Below are 10,472 nucleotides of genomic sequence, written 5' to 3' on the forward strand. Positions count from 1 at the left end.
TCCTCCGTCTCCTCTCTTTATCTTCCTCTAATGATCTTTTTTTCACTTACCTTTTTTTCGTTCTCTCCTTCTTTCCGTTTTCCTTATTCTTTTCGCCGCCTTCTCCTTCTCCCTCTCTCCCTCCTCCTCTTTACTCTCGTTCTTTTACTTCTCAACCTCCCCTTCTCCATACCCATTCTTTAGTCTTTCAGTTTCATTAATACATAGTTCGGTTCTCTGTCACATTCCCTTTTATCACACTATCTTCTTCCCCTTACTCATTACAGTGTTCCTTCTCACTCATCATCTTCCGTCTTCTCTTCTCTTTTGTCTTTTTTTTATATTTCCCTCATTTTTCTATCTCTCCACACTATCATGTTTTATGATTTCTTAATCTCTTCTTTCCACGAACTTCTCTGCCTAATTATCTTCTTTATATACTCATACCTATTCTTATTCTCTCCATGCTTCACGTTATCCCCTTTTTCTCCTTCGTCTCTGTATTCCCCTTCCCTTTGTCTTATTCCTCTCTCTTCCCCCTTCCATACTTTCTCCTTCCCTTTCTTCCCCTTCACTTCACACGGTCTCTGTCCTCACTCATAGCGCCCCTCCCCCCCTTTACCCATCATTTCCAGATGCGTTAACTTTCCCCTCTGTTTCCCCTTTTCCGCAACAACCATCTCTCCACTACGCCCCCCCCCCCACTCTCTTCCTCTCCTTCTCCCTCTCTCTGCTGTCTGTCTCTTTTTTTCTCTCCGACTTTCCCACCTCTTTCTCTCGCTCTTTCCTTCTTCCTCTCTTCCCTCCCTCTCTCTCTCTCCTCTTTTTTCTCCCCCTCCCCTCTCCCCCCTCCGCTTCTCTTCTCTCCCCTCTCTCTCCTCCCCCCTCTCTCTCTCTCTCTTCCAGTCATCGTCCCTTCTGTGTAACTTCCTGTTCACTTCCTCTCTCTGTTCATCATCTCTCCCCTCTTTTCCGGTCTTCCCACTGTCTGTTCCCTCCCTCTCCCCGCTCTCTTCATCTCCCTCCCTTCACCCTTCTCCTCTATTCGTTTCCTGCCTATTTCTTCTTCTCCTTCTCTCATTCTTCTCCTTTTTCCTGCCCCTCCCTCCTTCCAATTCTCCCCTCCCTTCCTCCATCTCCCTCTCTTTCCCTCTCTCCCTTAGCCTCGAATTCTACTTTCTTTTCCTATCTCCCTTAGCCTTTAATTCCCCCCTCCTTTATCCTCCCCCTCTCCCTCTCCCTCCCGAAAGGATTCCTCCCTCTTCCCCCTCCCTAAAATCCCTGAAATCCTTAAAATCCCTAATGGCCCCAGGTCAGCGCGTCCCTCTATTGGCCATCTTGCAAACTGCGCCAAATAGCAACTAATGGAAAGGGATAATGGGCCTCGCAATGGCCTCCGAGTTCTTCCCTTAAACGAAGCCAGAAGCTCGTGTGATCTGTTTTTTTTTTTTTATCTATTTATTCTTTTGTTGTTGGCGTCTGTCATCATCATCAGTATTACACGGTTGTCGTCGCCGTCCTCGTTATCATCGTCATTATCATCATCATCGCTATTATCCTTTCCGTGATCATAATCAATCATGCTGCAGCACCAGATAACAAACACTTTCTTACACATCACCAAAATCGACAACGGTGCCGCCACTACCAGACCGAAAACCACGAATGGAAATTTCATGGACAACAATCATGATCTTGGTCTCAAAGATCACATCGATATACAATAATACAAGTTGCAACAGCAGTTCCCATTCAGTGCAACATTCGCCAACAAAGGGGCTTAGCGTCACTCAAGTTAATTCTAAATTTACAGATGGCACATCCACCAGATTACATTACGTATACTTTCCCCGTTTCCCCTTTCCGTCTCCCCTCGTTGTCTCTCTTTCTCTCTTCCCCTTCGCTTCTCTCCTTCTGGTTCCCCTTCCTCTTCTATTTATTTCTCTTTCTCTTCCTTTTTCTATTTCTCATAGTCTATTTATCTCGTTTTTTTTTTTTCCCTCTCATCTCGCGCTCTCCACCCTTCCCTTCTCCCTCCTTTCTTCCTTCTCCTCCTCCACCTTTCTTCCTGCTCCTCTCCGTAATTTCTTCCTTTCTTCCTTTCCCTCCCTTTCTCCCTCCCTCCATCTAGTTCCCCGAGGACGAGGACCAGGGACCCAAAGACTAACTGCATGTTGGCGCGATGACGATTTCCAGCACTTATGGGGATAGGAAAGTGGGGGGAGAGAGGGAGGGAGGGAGGGAGGGAGGGAGGGAGGGAGGGAGGGAGGGAGGGAGGGAGGATGGGAGGAAGGGAGGAGGGAGGGAGAGAGGGAGAGAGAGAGAGAAGAAAAAGAGCGAGAGGGAAAGGATAGAAAGCGAGAGCGAGACGGAGAGAAAGAGAAAGAGAAAGAGAAAGACGGAGCCAGACAGAAAGGGAGCTTGAGGAGAATAGTTTAGGCCTATAAGCCTACAGATATTTCGTGCGGCAGAATGAGAAAATGGGTGAGGAATGGGAGGAGGGGAGGAGGAGGGGTGGGAGGAGGGGAGCAGGAGGGGGAGGGGTAAGGGTGACCGGTCCCTATATCATCAACTGTCACCAACAAGACGACATTCCTGGAGAGGGGGGCGAAGGGGTTAGAGGAGGAGGGAGAGGGAGAGGGAGAGGGAGAGGGAGAGGGAAAGGGAGAGGGAGAGGGAGAGGGAGAGGGAGAGGGGGGTTAAAGGGTAAAGGGGAGAGAGGGCAAGCGTGTGGGGGGGAGGGGGAGGGGTGATATGACGGTAGAAGTTCTCCCTGGTTAGTTATTAATGCAGTCTTCCCTCTGACAGAACCGGGGGAAGGGGGACGGGGACGGGGAGGGGGAGGGGGAGGTTGCGTTTGGGAAGGTAATAAATAGATTTCCGACGGAGGTGCGGAGGGGGGGGGGGGTAATGGGTGTAAGGGAATAAGGACAGGAAAGGAGGTAACAGGAAGGAAATAAAGAGAAGAACAGATATGGAACGAGACATAGATGCATTCATACAGGCAGGTGGATACATACATTATATAATATATATATATATATATATATATATATATATATATATATATATATATATATTATATATATAGGGATAGAGAGAGAGAGAGAGAGAGAGAGAGAGAGAGAGAGAGAGAGAGAGAGAGAGAGAGAGAGAGAGAGAGAGAGAGAGAGAGAGAGAGAGAGAGAGAGAGAGAGAGAGAGAGAGAGAGAGAGAGAGAGAGAGAGAGAGAGAGAGAGAGAGAGAGATTAATAAGTGAATAAAAGAGTCAGAGAATCTAAGAGACAGAAAGGTAAAAACAGCTTAAAAAATGATAATAAAAAAGCTCAATAAAAAGACAACTAACAGCCAAAACAAAAGCAAAGAGACCGAAGAGGGGAAGAGGCAAGCATCGGAAAACAAGAGGAAGAGGCGCATTACTAGCGACAAGGGTCCCCGCCAGCAGTCACCTCGGCCTAATGAATATGCGAGGGGAGGGGGGGGGGCGAAAGGGGGGAGGGGCCGAGAGAAGGGAGGCCGAGGGAAGGGGGGGCCGAGAGTAGGGGGGCCGAGAGTAGGGGGGCCGAGAGAAGGGGGAGGGGATGACGGAGAGGAGAGGAGGGGTAGAGGAGAGGGGGGATTAAGATCTGGAGGAAGGGGGTACTGGAAGCTCTATCACCATACGAGGGGGATGGGGAAGGGAGTAAAGGATGGGAGAATAGAGGGGAGGGGGTGAAAGGGGGAGAAAGAGGGAGTGGGTGGGAGAGAGGGTGTATAGTTGGGGTAACTTCCCTATCAAGGTAAGAGTGGGTGGGGAATGGGGAGAGAGAAAACGAAGGATGAGGAGGAATAGGGAAGAGAGTGAAAAGAGAAAGGGAATGTAAAAAAAGAGAGAGTAAGGGGACGAAAGGGGAGAGAGAACGAAGGATCAAAAGAAAGAGAAAAGGAAGGATAAAAAGGGGGAGAACGGGGAAATGGAAAGGACAAGAGACCGAAAAGTGGAAAGAGAGAGAGAAAAAAATATATATATCAAGAGAGAAAGGGAGGAGGGAGAAGTATAGACAGTGGAAGAGGGGAGAAGAGAGGGGAGGAGGGGGTTAGAGACCCACCAATGACACCAAACAATGATACATTCTGTAGCGGCGAGGTATCGATCACCCCCCCCCCCTCTCGGCCCAAACGATGGAAAAATTGGTTGTAATTGTTAATTCCCAAGACACATGGCCCGAGGGAAATAGCAGGCGACTGATGAAGGGAGGGGAAAGGAGAGGGGATGAGGAGAACGGGGGAGGAAGTGAAGAGAAAAGGGAAGAGGGAGGAGGGAAGAGGAAAGGAGAGGAAGAGAGAAAGGAGGCGGATAAATGAAACAAAAAAGGAAGGGAGGAGGGGGAGAGGAATAAAAGAAAGAGAAAACGAAAAGAGAAGGGAAGGAGAGCCAGGGTAGTGACGAAATGAGGGAAACGGGAAAAGAAATGATGAGGGAAGGGGAGGTACGAAATGAGGGAGACAGAGAAAGAGAAGAGAAGAGAGAGAATGGAGAACGGGAGGAGGGGAAACGTCCCACTCTCCCTCTATACCCATTTCGCAATCTCGTTTTATGGGGACAAATTGGCTTTGCTAAAAAACAGCGGGAGGGAATTTTGTCATTGTTTACATATGCATTATAAGGCAGACGTGAATGGGGTGGGGGGTGGGGTGGGGGTGGAGGAAGGGGATTTATTTTCTAAGGCGCGCGCGCGTGTGTGTGTATTCATTCTTTGATAAGCGCACATGTGTCATACGGGTGTCCCATTCTCATTCTAATACTAATACTAATTCTAATTATCCCCCCCCCCTCTCTCTCTCTCTCTCTCTCTCTCTGTCTCTCTCTCTCTCTTTCTCTCTGTCTCTCTCTCTTTCTGTCCCTCTGTCTCTCTCTGACTCCCTCTCCCTCTCCCTCTCCCTCTCCCTCTCCCTCCCTCTCTCTCAAACCTAGAGCTAGATGAGAGCAACACTCCTTCCTTTTAAACCGCCCCATCCCGACGCCTACCTCTCTCGCCCGTAAGAAACCAGGCGCGCCGTTCATCACACCCTGGGCCTGTACATCACACACCAGCTGAGCTACCAATAACAATCACCATTAAAAAGAGAAGGATAAGCCTTCTTCTTTGTGCCTTTCCCTTCCCTTCGTTCGTTTCATTCTCTGTCCTTCCTTCCTTTCCTCTTTCCCTCCTTTCTTTCTCCTTTTTCCTCCTCTCTCTCTTTTTTCTTCTTCTTCCCTCTCCTCTTTCCCTTCCTTTCTTTCTCCTTTCCTCTTTTCATTTTTTCTTCCTTCGTATCTCTTTCCCCTTTCCTCTAATTCTCTTCCTTCCTTCCTCTCCTTCATTCAAGCCTTCCTACCCTCCTTTCCTTCCTCTCTCCCATTCCTTCATCCCTCGTTCTTCCCTTTGTAAATTGTCTTTCTCCCTTCCTTTCAGTCTTCCTTCCCTTTCCTTCCATTCCTAGAACCCCTCTACCCTTCTCTTCTTCCTGCCTCTACTTCCTTTGTTCCTCCTATTTCTCCTACTTTTTTCTTCCTCCCTATCCTCCACCTCTTCTCCACTTCTCTCTTCCTCCCTTCCTTCCTTCTTACCCTCATCTCGACCTATATCTTCCCACCCTCCAGCCACCCTTCCTCCTTCCCCCTTCCCTTTCCCCTTTCCCCCCTTTTTTTTTCCCCTTCCCCTTCCCCCCCTCCCCCCCTACGTCTCCTCAGGGGTGCTGGGATAATTGGCAGAGACTCCCCTCCCCTCCCTCCTCCCTCCTTCCCCTCTCCCCCTACCTGTACTTATAAACAAGACAAGTGCAATGTTGTTTTGAAGTCGTAATCGCATTTCGTGTTGTTTTAATTGGGTTGCTTACTATTTCGAAACGCCGGGGAACTATATGATGGGAAAGAGGGAGGGAAGTAGGGAAGTAGGGAGGAAGGGAGAGTGTGAGGGAAGATGGAAGGAAAGGAGAGAGAGAGAGAGAGAGAGAGAGAGAGAGAGAGAGAGAGAGAGAGAGAGAGAGAGAGAGTGAATATTTGTATGTGTACAAGTATATATCTTTGTATTCATGTTTGTATGCACGTACGTACGTATGTAGTAATCAACACACAGACAACCAGCTGAGACTATAGATACCAACATACAATACACATACGCAATACGCAAAGCTAAATAATCAAACAGATAAATAAATACATCAATAAATAAATAATCAGTTGTAGCTCACCTATAATACACAGACAACTCAGCCTGACATCTCGCCTACAGAAACACAACATACCTGGAAAAAAATGAAAAAAATATAAATAAGTTTAATGAAGTCACAGCCGACGAGTGAGGGAGAAAGAGGGAGAGACGGGAAGGAGAAAGAGGGAGAGAGGGAAAGGAATGAGAGGTAGAAGGGAGAGAGGGAGAGGAATGAGAAGTAGGAGGGGGAGAGGAAGAGACGGGGGGGGAGGATAAGAAGAGAGAGGAGCAGAGAGAGAGGAGAAAGAAGAAGAAAAGGGAGAAAGAAGGAGAAAGCAGGGAGGAAGGAGGAATGGGGAGGGGGGAGAGATGATAATCTACCACCAAACAAAACATGTGGTAATTTCCCACACACACATACAATAAAAAAAATCTATAGAAATGCTCTATTCTTCACCTTGGGGTCAGCATGGGGTGAGGAGGGTAAGAGGAATGAAGGAATGGGATAAAGGAAGACAATAGAAAACGGGACCGACAGAGAGAAAGAAAAAAATGGACTAAGAATGAACAACGAAAGAGAGAAAGAAAAGAAAAGAAATAGCACAAAATTAAAATGAAATTCTAAAACAATAAACACACGATGCAGTACGCACCCCACTCCCGACAGGGAAAAAAAAACACCATAAAAGAAAGACCGCGAAAAGAAGAAAACAGAGAAAAGAAAAAGAAACAGAAAGAGAGAGAGAGAGAGAGAGAGAGAGAGAGAGAGAGAGAGAGAGAGAGAGAGAGAGAGAGAGAGAGAGAGAGAGAGAGAGAGAGAGAGGAAAAAGGGCACTCCCTCCCTGAGCGATCTGTGAAGGCTTGGAAGCTTGATTGGCCGAGACCATTACAAACACCTGTGCCACGAGGGGAGGAGGGAGGAGGGGGAGGGGGGAGGGAGGAGCAGGGAGGAGGGAGGAGGGGGGAGGGGGTGGGAGGAGGGAGGAGGGGGAGGGAGGAGGAGCAGGGAGGGGAGGAGGAGAGGAGGAGGAGGAGGAAGGAGGGGTATGGGAAGAAGGGAGGGAAAATAGGAAGAAGAGAAAATGGGAGGAGGGAAGGATGGGGAGGGAGAATGGGAGGATGGAAGGTGGGAAGGAGGGGAAAAGGGGAGGAGGGGAGGAAAGAAGTAGGAAGAATGGGAGGAAAGAGAATAAGGAGGGGGGATGGGGGAAGGTGGGAAGAAGAGAGAGGAGATGGGGAGGAGGGAAGGATGGGGGAGAGGGAAAAGGGAAAGGAAGGGTGAGAGGGGAGAGAGTGAGAGGGAGCTATGGGTGGAGGGGAGGAGAAAAGGAGAGGAGGAGGCATGAGAGGGAAGAGAGAGGACGGGTAAAAAAGAGAAAAGAAGGACTCGAGTGGATGAGAAAATGGATGGAGGGGGGAGGGGAGGAAGTGGAGGAGAAAGTGATGAGGAAAGAAGAGAGATGTGGAGGCAGAACAAGGAAGTAGGAGAGAAGGGAGGAAAGGCAGGAGGAGGAGGAGGAGGAGGAGAAGAAGAAGGAAGAGCTAAAGGAAGAAGAGGAGGAGAAGGGGAAGGAAAAGGCGGAGGAGATGGAGATGGAAATGGAGGAGGAGGAGGAGAAGGCGGAGGAGGAGGAGGAGGAGAAGAATGAAAAGGGAGAAGAGGCTGAACAGTAGTAGCACCTCTCTCGATGGAATGAACGAGAGGCCACCGAGTATGGCATAAGGACTGGCTCAATGAATGCAGCGCGCAATGTAATGTAATATACATGTCCTAGATTAAGTAACAAATGGAGAGTAGGCATGGGTACAGGGGTTGGAGGAGAGGAAGCCACTGAAAATAGTGGTGGTAGTAGTAGTACACCCTAACCCCCCCCCTCTCTCTCACACACACACACATCATTCAGTCATTAAAAAACAATCAGGAAAATACTACTACTACTACTACTACTACTACTACTACTACTACTACTACTACTACTATTATTATCACCAGTACTTGTAATAATAATAATGATGATAGCAATTAATCGACCTGGCCATCGACCGATCACAAAATGAAAGGTTCTATGGCGAGCAGTAATCAGAGCGTAGGCTAGTTATTAGTACAGGGTCAACAGGGCTATTGGGAGGAAAAATAGCTAGCAATAAAAAGTGAGAAAGAAAAACCGTCTGAATGGGCAGTCACTGATGGAAAGGAGGAGGAGTAGGAAGAGGAGGGGGGGAAGACGCGTAGGATGAGGAAGAGGGAAGGAGGGGCGAAGAGGAGAGGGGATGAATGAGTAGGAAAAGGAAGGGGGGGAGGAGGGGGGGAGATGAATGGGAAGGATGAGTAGGAAGGGGAGAGGAAAGAGGAAAGGAGAAGGATGAGGAGAAGAGGAGAGGGGAAGAAGAAGGAAAAGGGGGAGGATGATTATAGGAAAAGGAGCAGGAGGAGAGAGAATGGGAAAAGGAAGGGGGGGGGATGGAAAGGAATGAAAGAGAATGAAGTGGGGAAGGAATGAAAGGAAATGCGAAAAGGGGAGAAGGCGGAGAATTAGATAGTAGTTAATATAATAGCGCCGTTGGATAGGATGAGCGTGGCTTGTAATTAAATGACGGACGGTGAAACAGGAGCGGGAGGAGGAAGAGGAAGAAATGGAAGAATAAAAAGAAGAAGAAGAAGAAGAAGAAGAGGAGGAGGAGGAGGAGGAAAGGGAAAGGAGGAGGAGGCGGAGGAGGAGGAGGAGGAGGAGGAGGAGGAGGAGGAGGCGGAGGAGGAGGAGGAGGAAGAGGAGGAGGAGGAGGTGGTGGAGGAGATAAAGATGATGGAAGGAATAAGTATATAAAAGGAGAACAAATATCAAATTAAAGAAGAATGAGATGGATGGGAAAGAAGACAAAGAATATGATGATGGTGATATGAAAAAGAGAAGAAAAAGGTACTGAAGGAAGAAGAATCAGAGAAGAGAATCAAAAGGACAAAAAAAACAAGAAGGAACATGAGAAATAACAGAACAAAAACTGAGGACGGGGAGAATGAACAGATGCAAAAAGAACAACAACGCATGACTCTTGAGATAAAGTCGTTAGCGACAGAAAAGGAGAAAGAAAGAAAGGAGAAAGAAAGAAAAAAAAATGCTTGTAAAGTGATATATGTCTGATATTGCTTCCCGTCCCTAACAAGGGGAGATATGGCCACGGGGTAACTACAAAAGGGGAGACAAAGGGCAACGCGAGAGGTCCACAAAAAGTGGAGAGGGAGAGAGAAAGGGAGAGAAAGGGAGGAGGGTCGGGACGGAGAAAGGGGGAAAGGGAGAGAGGGAGAGGGTGGATAAGGGAGGAAGGGGAGAGGGTAAGGAAGGGGGGGGAAAAATGGGAAGGAGGGAGGAAAGGGGGACGAACGAAGGGGACAGAGGGGAAGGGGGGGGGGGGGGGGGGGGGGAAAGGGAGGGCGGGGAGGGGGGGAAAGGGAAAGGGAGGGGAGGGAAGGGGGAGGGAGGGGGGGAGGGAGCGGGGGGGGGAAGGGGGAGGAGGGGGGGGGGGGAGGAAGGGGGGAAAGGGGAAAGGGGGAGGGAGGGAGGAAGGAAGGGGAAAGAGGAAGGGAAGCGGGGGAGGAAGGGAGGGAAGGGAGGAAGGGAGGGAAGGGGGAGGGGGAGGAAGGGAAGCGGGGGAAGGGAAGGGAGGGGGAGAAGTGGGAATAGGAATGGGATAGGGGAAGAAGGAAGAATTAGAGGAAGGGTTGGGGAGATGGAGGAGTAAGGGAGAGAAAAGAGGGGAGGAGGGGAAAGGGAGGGAGGGATAGAAGGCGAGTTCGGGGAGGGGAAGGAAAAGGGGGATAGGGAGGGAGAACAGAAAGCAGTCGAGGAGGGAAGAAGGGAGAGAAAGAAGGAAAATAGGGAGAGAGAGAGAGAGAAAGAGAGAGAGAGAGAGAGAGAGAGAGAGAGAGAGAGAGAGAGAGAGAGAGAGAGAGAAGAAAAAGAGAGAGAAAAAGCGAGAGAGAGAAAGAGACAGGGATGTAGATCGCGAAGCCAGCAGATTCCCACAGGGGCCGCAGTAATAAACAGTTCCCCCGATGTTTATATCCAGCGCACAAAAACAACAAAATCAACAGCAACAACAGCAACATACCCCCACCCCCCCACCCCACCCTCTCCCTCCCCCCTTCCTCCCACCCAACATTAAAAAAAAGACGTACAAATAAATCATTCCATAATAATTTTGCATCATACATCAAAGCAGATTATAGATTGATAATCCAACGCCCCCTTCACTACTTGGGCCGCGATGCGCTTCGTTCGAATGACAGATGACTAAGGGCTGGCGGCGACCTGGCAGGCGGAC

This window comes from Penaeus monodon, chromosome 40 (assembly GCF_015228065.2).
Source record: "Penaeus monodon isolate SGIC_2016 chromosome 40, NSTDA_Pmon_1, whole genome shotgun sequence".
Lineage (NCBI taxonomy): Eukaryota > Metazoa > Arthropoda > Malacostraca > Decapoda > Penaeidae > Penaeus > Penaeus monodon.